General features: G+C 43.7%; 1 protein-coding gene across 1 annotated transcript in view; it reads right to left on the bottom strand.

Annotated features, from left to right (window-relative positions):
- The window catches only part of LOC109935446 (protein Wnt-11-like), a 70,020-nt gene extending 60,636 nt beyond the window's left edge, over nucleotides 1-9,384 (bottom strand). The window contains exon 1 of the mRNA XM_048597863.1: nucleotides 9,190-9,384. The gene's annotated coding sequence lies outside the window, so the exon portion shown is untranslated. The remainder of the gene's footprint in view (nucleotides 1-9,189) is intronic.
- Between the last annotated feature and the right edge of the window lie 622 nt (nucleotides 9,385-10,006).

Genomic DNA, 10,006 nt, shown 5'->3' with positions numbered 1-10,006 from the left:
CAAGTGGGGACAAGTGGGGACAAGTGGGGACAAGTGGGGACAAGTGGTTCAGGCTGTTCAAAACCATTGCCAATAGGCAGAAAGTGTTCCCATTGTTGGCAGGATTGAGATAGTGACACATTGCAAGATGAACTGCAACATGGTACTGCCATTTTAGTCTTCATTTCAGCGTTCTTCTTCCTCTTTTCTTGGTTACTAAGGCACAGTTATGCTGGTAGCTGAAATGACCACCCTTATTAATGAAAGATCATCAAGTGTCCTCTGGATGCTGCCACATGGGCATTATCAAAACCCAATCTTCGCCATTCCCCCAACCCCAGGTCTGACCCCAGTCAATGATCAGCACTGCTGCTTCACAGCGTCAGGAACCCGGGTTCGAATCCACCCTCGGGTGACTGTCTGTGTGGAGTTTGCACATTCTCCCTGGACACTATGGGGCAATTTAGCATAGCCAATCCACCTAGCCTGCACATCTTTGGACTGAGGAAGGAAACTGGAGCACCCGGAGGAAACCCACGCAGACACGGAGGGAGTATGCAAACTCCACACAGCCTGAGGCTGGAATTGAACCCAGATCCCTGGCACTGTGATTAGCCTTGATTCCCTTCCTGATTAAAAATCTATCTCAGTCTTGAATATACTTAATGACCCAGCCTCGACAGTTCTCTACGGTATAGAATTCGACAGATTCACTACCTTCTGAGAGAAGAGATTTCTCCTCATCTCTGTCTTAAATGGGTGACCCCTTATTTTGAGATGATGCCGCCTGGTCCTAGATTCTCCCACAAGGGGAAATCACCTTTCCACATCTACCCTGTCAAGTCTGTTAAGAATCTTTTGTTTCAGTAAGGTCACCACTCATTCTTCTAAACTCAAGTTAGTACTGGCCCAACCTGTTCAACCTCTCCTTGTAAGAAAATCCCTACATTCCTGGTAACAGCTTAGTGAACCTTCTCTGGACTGTATTCAATGCCAATATATTTTTCCTTAGGTAAAGGGCTCAAAACTTCACAATATTCCAACTGAGGTCTGGTTAGGGTTCTGAAGAAGAATTCTGGACTCAAAATGTTAACTCTTTCTCTCTCCACAGATACTGCCAGACTTGCAGAGTTTCTCCAGTAATTTCTGTTTTCATTTGTTTCACAATTCGAACATCCTCAGTTCTTTGTTTTATTCTAATGGTCTGACTGGTTTCTTGTAAAGTTTTAGCAAGACCCCCTAATTTTTATGCTCCATTCCCTTTGAAATAAAGGGTGCATAGTGATGCATTATAGAATTATAGAATGCACCTCAGAAGGGTTCCAGCAGAGAATGAGGCCATTTGGTTCTGTTTGTTCATGCAGAACCTCTGAAAGAAATCATTGCCAAACCTGCAGGATCATCCTGGAATCTCCAACAATTGAAATTTCCATCACAATCAAAGCTCAGGAGAAAAATCAGATGTGTTCCAACATAACCATGTTTCCTTTTCATTTTCTTTGGAGATTTTACTAGTTATTGAAGTGTTGGTAATGATATCGTTGCAATTAATCCAATTGGCTAACACAGAATCTGTCTCATTTCCACATAGTTGCAGACAATATCAGATGGACCAATGGTGTAGGGGTGGCAGGTTGGTGAGGAGTCACATGATTACAGCATCAGAAATTATAGAATCCCTACAGTGTGGAAGTAGGCTATTCAGCCCATCACGTCCACACCAACCTTCCAGAGAGCATCCCACTGATACCCAGCCCCCTACCCTATCTCTGTAACCCTGAATTTCCCTTGGCCAATCCACCCAGCCTGCACATCCCTGGACACTATGGGGTAATTTAGCCTGGGCCAATCCACCCTAACCTGCACATTTTGGGATTGTGGGAAGAAACCCACGCAGACAAGAGGAGAACATGCAAACTCCACACTGTCGCCCAAGGCTGAGTTTGAACTGTGTTCCTGGCATTGTGAGGCAGCAGTGCTAACCACTGAGCCACAGTGTCTCCCCAGAATGTATGAAACCAGAGCTGGCAACCCTACAATGTCTGAGATTTTGTTTTTGGAGGCTTTCTATTCAATTGGATTGAGTGTTTTGGCACAAAAGCTGTCCTTACAAATAGCAGTTCAAAAGGGGTTATATAATTGGGAATCAATGAAGGTAGGCCACATTGGGAAGAACAGGAAGCAATTCTGAAAAGCTAAAAGTGATGAGAATAATCTAATCAAGCTGCTTCCTGCCCGGCAAGATGTGAGTGAGGAATTGAATGGCATCAGCCTCACGGTCTTGCAATTGTCCTTCTGGATGCCATTGTGCAGGCAAACCTGCAAATCCATTACTTAACAATGTGCAAAGTATCGCACCCTTCATGAAAATGCAAAGGTTTGTGTATTGCAGAGCTGCTATTCCCATCAGATGAAGAACTTGCCATTGACAAAGGACATAATAATGGCAGGTAAAGACAAAGGGAAGAATTGACCTGCGCTATGTTGGTTTGATTGGAACAAGTTGCCTGCGCTGTGTTCATGCAATATTTTATCAGCATTGAGTACAAAAGCATGGGAGTCATGGGAAAGATTCATTTTATTCACATGTTGGGGTTCAGCTGGAGAATTGTGCATACTTCTTTGGGCACCCCATTTTAAAACAGAAGTCGAGGTGTAGGTAAGGAAAGGCCTCAGAGAGAGTGCAGGGGGAGAGACTGCAGTTACATGCAGAAGTTATAAAAGTTATTTTCTGGAAAAGGGTCTAGGCCCGAAACGTCAGCCTTCCTGCTCCTCTGATGCTGCTTGGCCTGCTGTGTTCATCCAGCTCTACACCTTGTTATATCATAAAATCTCCCTTATTGCCTTTAGAGAGGAGAAGGCTGAGGGTGGCATGGGAGGGCTCAATAGAGGAGCTACTGGGCTCAAAATGTTAACTTTGTTTCTCTCTCCACAGACACTGCCAGAAACATAGAATTGAGGAGCAGGAGTTGGCCATTCGGCCCGTCAAGCCTGCTCCACAAATCAATATGATCATGGTTAATCTTCCAACTCAGGCCCCTCTTCCTGCTTTCTCTCTCATTCTCTTTGATCCCTCTAGCCCCAAGAACTACATCTAATTCCTCCCAAAAACATTCAATGTTTGGTCTCAACCGCTTTCTGTGGCAGACAATTCCACAGGCTCCCCACTCTATGGGTGAAGAAATTTCCCCTCCTCTCAGTCCAAAATGGCCGACCCCATATCCTTAGGTTGTGACCTCTCCTTCTGGACTCCCCCATCATCGGGAACGTCCTTCTCATGTTATTATGTCCTGCTAAGTTTCTCCAGCACTGTTTTTATTTCAGTGACTCCCTTATCCGCTCCATGCTCCCCTCCAGCCCCACCACACCCGGGACTTTTCCCTGCAACCGCAGGAAGTGTTACACCTGCCCCTACACCTCCCCACTTACCCCCATCCCAGGCCCCAAGAAGACTTTCCACATCAAGCAGATGTTCACCTGCACATCTGCTAATGTGGTATACTGCATCCGCTGTTCCCGCTGTGGCCTCCTCTACATCGGGGAAACCAAGCGGAGGCTTGGGGACCACTTTGCGGAACACCTACGCTCGGTTCGCACTAAACAACTGCACCTCCCAGTCGCGAACCATTTCAACTCCCCCTCCCATTCCTCAGACGACATGTCCATCCTGGGCCTCCTGCAGTGCCACAACGATGCCACCCGAAGGTTGCAGGAACAGCACCTCATATTCCGCTTGGGAACCCTGTAGCCCAATGGTATCAATGTGGACTTCTCAAGCTTCAAAATCTCCCCTCCCCCTACTGCATCCCAAAACCAGCCCAGTTTGTCCCCGTCTCCCTAACCTGTCCTTCCTCCCACCTATCCCCTCCTCCCACCTCAAGCCCCACCCCCATCTCCTACCTACTAGCCTCATCCCGCCCCCTTGACCTGTCCATCCTCTCTGGACTGACCTATCTCCTCCCTAACTCCCCACCTACACTCACCTTTACTGGCTCCAACCCCGCCTCTTTGACCTGTATGTTTCCTCTCCACCTATCTTCGCCTCTATCCATCTTCTATCCGCCTCCCCCTCTCTCCCTATTTATTTCAGAACCCCCTTCCCCTCCTCCATTTCTGAAGAAGGGTCTAGGCCTGAAACGTCAGCCTTCCTGCTCCTCTGATGCTGCTTGGCCTGCTGTGTTCATCCAGCTCTACACCTTGTTATTTCGGTTATATTCTACAGGTTTACATTCGTAATGATAATGTAACTAAGTACTTAAGTAATAGGAGCAGGTTTAAGCCATTGTGTCTCTTGAGTCTGCTCCTGTTTAGTAAGATCCTGGCTGATCTTACAGTTTAACTCCAAATTCCTGCTCCAGACTTATTTCCATTAATTTCATTAATACTCAAAAACGTTTGCATGCAAACAGTTAGATTAAGTTCCTTTCTTTGTTGCTTTGGTGAGAGGTTAAACAACCAGTTTACTGAGACTGGTGAGGATTGCAAGGCTCTTTTCTGTCTCTCTCTGCCTTTTCATCTATTTAATCTAACAGGTCTCTGTCATGCTGTCTGCATTACTGAATCAGAAACTTAAATGGAAAAGACCTCTGTTAAAATATTTGGAGTGAGGAATTTGATGCAAGCATTTTAAGCGTTTTTGTAATGTCAGCGACAATATTAATCAGTCATGAGCCCAGCAAGGAGGCTATGAGGTTGAAGGCTTCCTCACGCATATCCCCCTAGCTTGAAATCCATTAACCTTTTGCTACAATTTTTCTGTCAGTTTAAGAGTCTATTAAAATGGAGAAGGAGAACCTTGCTGTCCATCCTTAGGGACAATGATTTCATCAAATGGGAAGCAGAGTCTCACAACAGGGAGGCTTTGAACTTGATTGAGATGTTTTATGTAACCATTTACACATTGTAAATCAATTGGACCTTTCTTCATAAACCAAGATTAGCCACAAATTTTAGTTTTTTTAATTCATTGGCCAGGCCGTGTAGTTGATCTGTGAAGCTGGTGTTGATGATAGTCCTTTCATTTTGAACTGCTGTTAATCAAATAATAATAATTTTGAGAACACTTAGGAGAGAATCACATTAAACTTTACAAGTGTTGTTAAATATAGGATCGACAAGTATAGACACAAAAACAGAAATTGTTGGCAAAGCACAGTAGGTCTGGCAGCATCTGTAGAGAGAAATCAGAGTTAACGTTTCAGGTCGAGCGACCCTTCCTCAGAACTCATAAGTGTAGATGGCAGATCAGTATCCCTCTCGACTGTTAGTGAGGGGTTTATTCTTAAAGCACAGTTTCAGGGTCACTTTTTGGCTCATGATGTTTCATATATAGCTCTGTGGTTACCCCTTTGGGTTGGATCATTGTGAATTCAAGTGCTGCTCAAGAAAACTGTGCCAAAATCTCGGCTGACAATAATTTATATTATAACAAAGCTTGGTGATTAACTGTCAGTCATCACTTAGGTGGTGCATTCTCTGTAACAATGCCTTTACCAATCACACTCCTTTGACAGCAAAAGCACACTCTTCTCACGCAGTGTAAAAAAAAATTATCCCCCTGTACAATGGTATTCTTGCAAATTGTCCTGATGAGCGTTAAGACAGAACGTTTCAACAAAACTTTTTCAGCAATAGTTAAGTACTGACAATTTAGCATAGTATTAAAACACTGTCACTCCTTCAGGCAGAAGTATTAAGAGGACTATTGTGAAGAAACTCAAGAATTCTGGAACAGAAACAGAATTTGCTAGTGAAACTCAGCAGGTCTGGCATCATCTGTGGAGAGAAAGCAGAGTTACTATTTCAAGTTTGGTGACTCTTCATCAAGAGTCCGAGTTTGTTTCAGAATTTCAGCATCTGCGGTTCATTGTTTTAATTTATGCAGGAGAGTCCCTCCAAAGTCCAATCAAATAGTTAGCCCTCAGCCAACATCAGTGAAACAGCTTATCATGTTATCTGAGACAAAAACTGAGAAATGCTTCAAATACTCAGTCAGTCAGGCAATATTGGTGGGGTTTCTGATGATCTGAAGCATAAACATTTTTTTAATCTTTCCATAGATGCTGCCTGATCTGCTACGTCCAGCACTTTCAGTTTCTTTTTGTTTTAACTTCCCAGCGCCTACAATCTCTTGCTTATGAGTTTAGTCATCTGTTTCATTGCTGTGTGTAAATTAGCTTCTGACATTATGATGGCAACTACTCCTCAAAAGTAATTAATTGACAGTCAAGTGTTTAGGGCACACTGAGGTTACACAAACTCAAATATAAATGCAAATACTTTCTTTGAAATCCCATTGTCAGATTAATCTTACATTTTACTACGGGAAATAAACAGAAAACAGGAGGGTGATTGAATCATGGTTAAACAGATAGGTTTCAAGGAGACAAAGAGACCGTAATGGGCTTCAGGAGAGAGTTTCAGAATGTGAGGTCAAAAGCCACCAACAAAACTGGGAACGGAAGCAGCAGGCCATTCAGCCCGTCAAACCTATTAAATCATTAATCATATGACATCAGCTAATAGTCCGACAGGTTTATTTGAAATCACAAGCTTTCGGAGTGCTGCTCCCTCATCAGAGGAAGTGCTTCATCAGACGAAGGAGCAGTGCTCTGAAAGCTTATGATTTCAAATAAACCTGTTGGACCGTATCCTGGTGTCATATGACTTCTGACCTTGTCCACCCCAGTCCAACACCAGCATATCCACACCATATTAAATCTGCCAATCCATGTCTCAAGTCTGTGAAGGAGAAAAGAGAGTTAACGTTTCGGGTCCAGTGACCCTTCCTCAGAACTTCTTCAGTTCTGAGGAAGGTTCACCGGACCCGAAACGTTAACTCTGTTTTCTCCTTCACAGATGCTGCCAGACCTGCTGAGCTTTTCCAGCAACTTTGTTTTTGTTCCTGATTCACAGCATCCGCAGTTCTTTTGGTTTTTATATCTTAAGTCTGTTCGGCACTATAACCATTTCATGACATACATTCACTTGCAGCCACCCATTCGTTACAAAGGGGAATACTTTCAAACTTTGCACCTTTTTGAATTATCCTAGAGTTTGGGGAGCAAATATTGATTGCTTTCTCCATGGCAATGCCTCAACCAATCAGTGTTGACTTGCCGACCAATCAACACTCTTTGTTTTTCTCCTGTGGGATAAATTCTTGTGAGCGAAATTTGGCATTCTTGTGTTTTTCACCTGATGAGGGTGGGACAAAAAACTCCAACAATGTACTTTTGCTTTTGGTGAGATTCAAGTTGTGTGCTAGTGTGTGCCTGGCATTCGATCGAAACTTTGTGTAACCATAATAAAAAGAAACATTAATCTTGCTATCAAAAGTTTTGATTGAGCTGTAAAAGCTGTGAAAGTGTTGTTTAGAGTTGGCAGGGAGAGGGGAAAGGTTTCAGACGTTTTCTTTTGTGAAGAAGTGTTTCCTGACATTCCTGACCCTCCAACATAAAATGTCCTGACTCAGAATCACTGAACTTTTGCGGTACTAGAGGAGGCCATTCGGCCTGTTGTGCCTGTACTGGGAATCCAATCCGTAGTTCCTTTGCCCTGGATTGCACAGATGGCCCAAAAGTGGTGGTTTGGAGAGGGATTAAGACCTCTCTAACTACCCTACCCCTATGTTCACTTCCCTCCTGAAGTCGAATAGCCTCTGAAAACGGCAGCAAATCATAGCAGGATCAATCCATCTCCCGCGAGAGCTCCACAGTTTTGATTATTTTAGGAATGTGTAACTATTTTAGACTTTGTAACTTTTAAACTTTCCTTCTCAGAACTCCAGGTGTGTGTGGGTGGATAGGGAGGTTGCGGTAGGTCAGGATTTGATCTCCCAATGTTTAATCTTGCTCTGGTTTAGAGCGGGGCTTTTCACGGAGAAGCTTCAAGTCCCCAGCTTGAGAAGTCGCACCTTGCTTGAAAAGGCAGGAAGCGAGCGACAGGAGAGGCGTGTGCCTCCCAGACTGACCTCTCTGGGGCTGGGGAGAAATATATTTATTCCAAAAAAATCCCAGCTCATTCTCAGAACATTTCGAATCTACCCTGGGAGTAGCGCCTTCTAGACGTGATCAGCCCTACTAACTGGCAGGATTGCACTCAACTTCCAAGCCATTCGGCCCCCACGCGGCTGCTCATACTCTATACTAGCCCCCTTCCCTCAATTCAAATTTGCTCCTAAAGACTTAAAACTTCTTTTTTCCTCACTGCCAAATAGCTCAGTTCCGTCCTGTAACAATGTTTCCCCAGTAACTGAGAGGCAGTGATTTATTACAAGAGGGGCAGGCGAGGGGAGACTAATTTCCGCCGGGAGGCGAAGGGGTGTCAGAGATTTGAAACTTTATTAATGAATCCGGTTCTTGCGAGCTTTGTAAATTCTGGAGGACGGTTGACACATGTTTAATGACAGTGCTAGGTCAAAGCATACCAGCGCTTTCTCTTTGGGGAGGGGTGCAGTGGATGTTGCTGTACTGCAGAATATTTTACATTAAGGAGTTATCCCAAAGCACCCTGTTTTGAAAAATTAATCCGGATGAAATCCGAACAACAGATCAATACTTACCTCTGTTCTTTGTAACTAACCTGGGATGGGGTCGGGGGGTGGTTTGGAAGGTGAGCTTCTGAGAACATAAAAATGCACATAACTGTTCCTTTCGACTTCAAACTGCCTTAACTAGGCACGATACAACGATTTAAAAAGTTTATATTCAAGAATGAAGAAGGGACATTCGGAATTCACTCGGATTCCTTCTGTTCAACACATCACTTTCAATCGTTTGGCTTGGAAACGTGATGTAGAACTCGGGACTTTTTTTTAGAAAAAGAATTATATTTTGGGCCCGCGAGTTACTTTATATTTTAAATCGTCGACCCCAGTGAGATTTACATTTGCACCTCGCAGGTAGCTGTTCACATTCCATCGTGCAAATTACATTAATTCATTTAATCTGATATTTAAAAAGTGCCTTTTTATTGGTCCGCTCGCCCTGCGGTTAGGTAACTAGTTCACTACTGTGAAACTCACAAGCGTTTCAGAAATTGACAAACTGGAAATTTGTAAGAGGGTCTCTTTTAAAAAAAAATTAAATTAATACATTCTAAATAAAGAAGATACTCTCATTCTAACAGATAGTAAACTCGAAATTATTTCTGCCCCTCTTTTTGTTGTTGGAAGCTTAAAGCAACAGTTTTGTTTCTTCTGAATCCTACCTTCAGTCTTCAGTCCCGGGGTGTCTGCACAGATATCTATTCGCGGTTTATTCCAAATCCAAAGGAGTCCATCCGTTCGGGGGTCACTGCTGAAAGTTGTCCTCTGATGCACAGCCCCACTATGTCTCTGCACTGGGTTCATCCGAACACCATTCTGTGTGTGTGTGTGTGTATGTGTGTTGGCAGGACCTCGTTATATCAACTCCACAACCTCCTTTGAAGTCCAATGATGTCAGGGGATTATTAACATAACAAAGGCGTCGCTGATATAGCGTTTTCTTAAGAACGAAAAAGAGAGGTGGGATGTTCGATGGGAAGAAGTTCCATACACCCCTCTCCTTTCACCACTAACCCCTTCAATCCCACTTCCCCTCACTGCCCCTCACTTCTCCGCGATAGACTCAAGTTAGACCCCCATACTGCTTCTGAGTAGCCGGGGGCTCACATTCAAACAGGATCCATGTCTTGGACTGAAGTTGTTGCAAAAGCAGTTTCGATTAATCAATGCATTTTATAATTTTTTTTTAAAAAACGCACCAACTTCTGGAAGAGCATCTCACAAGAAACTTCATAATCTTGGGACTGTAATGTCTGTCATTTTGAGTTTCTCTGACTGTTATAATTTGTGAGAAAAAAATATCGCGGATGCTGGAAATCAGAAACAAAAGCAGAAATTGCTGGAGAAATACAGCGGGTCTGGCAGCATCTGTGCAGAGAAATAGCAGAGTTAACCTTTCGTGTCCAGTGACCCTGCTTCAGAATCTTATTATTTGTGTTTTTCTCTCCTACTGTACCTCGCTGTCATTCTGAAGCCCAC

Source organism: Rhincodon typus, chromosome 6 (genome assembly GCF_021869965.1).
Source record: "Rhincodon typus isolate 14 chromosome 6, sRhiTyp1.1, whole genome shotgun sequence".
Lineage (NCBI taxonomy): Eukaryota > Metazoa > Chordata > Chondrichthyes > Orectolobiformes > Rhincodontidae > Rhincodon > Rhincodon typus.
This window is presented reverse-complemented; position numbering and strand designations above follow the sequence as displayed.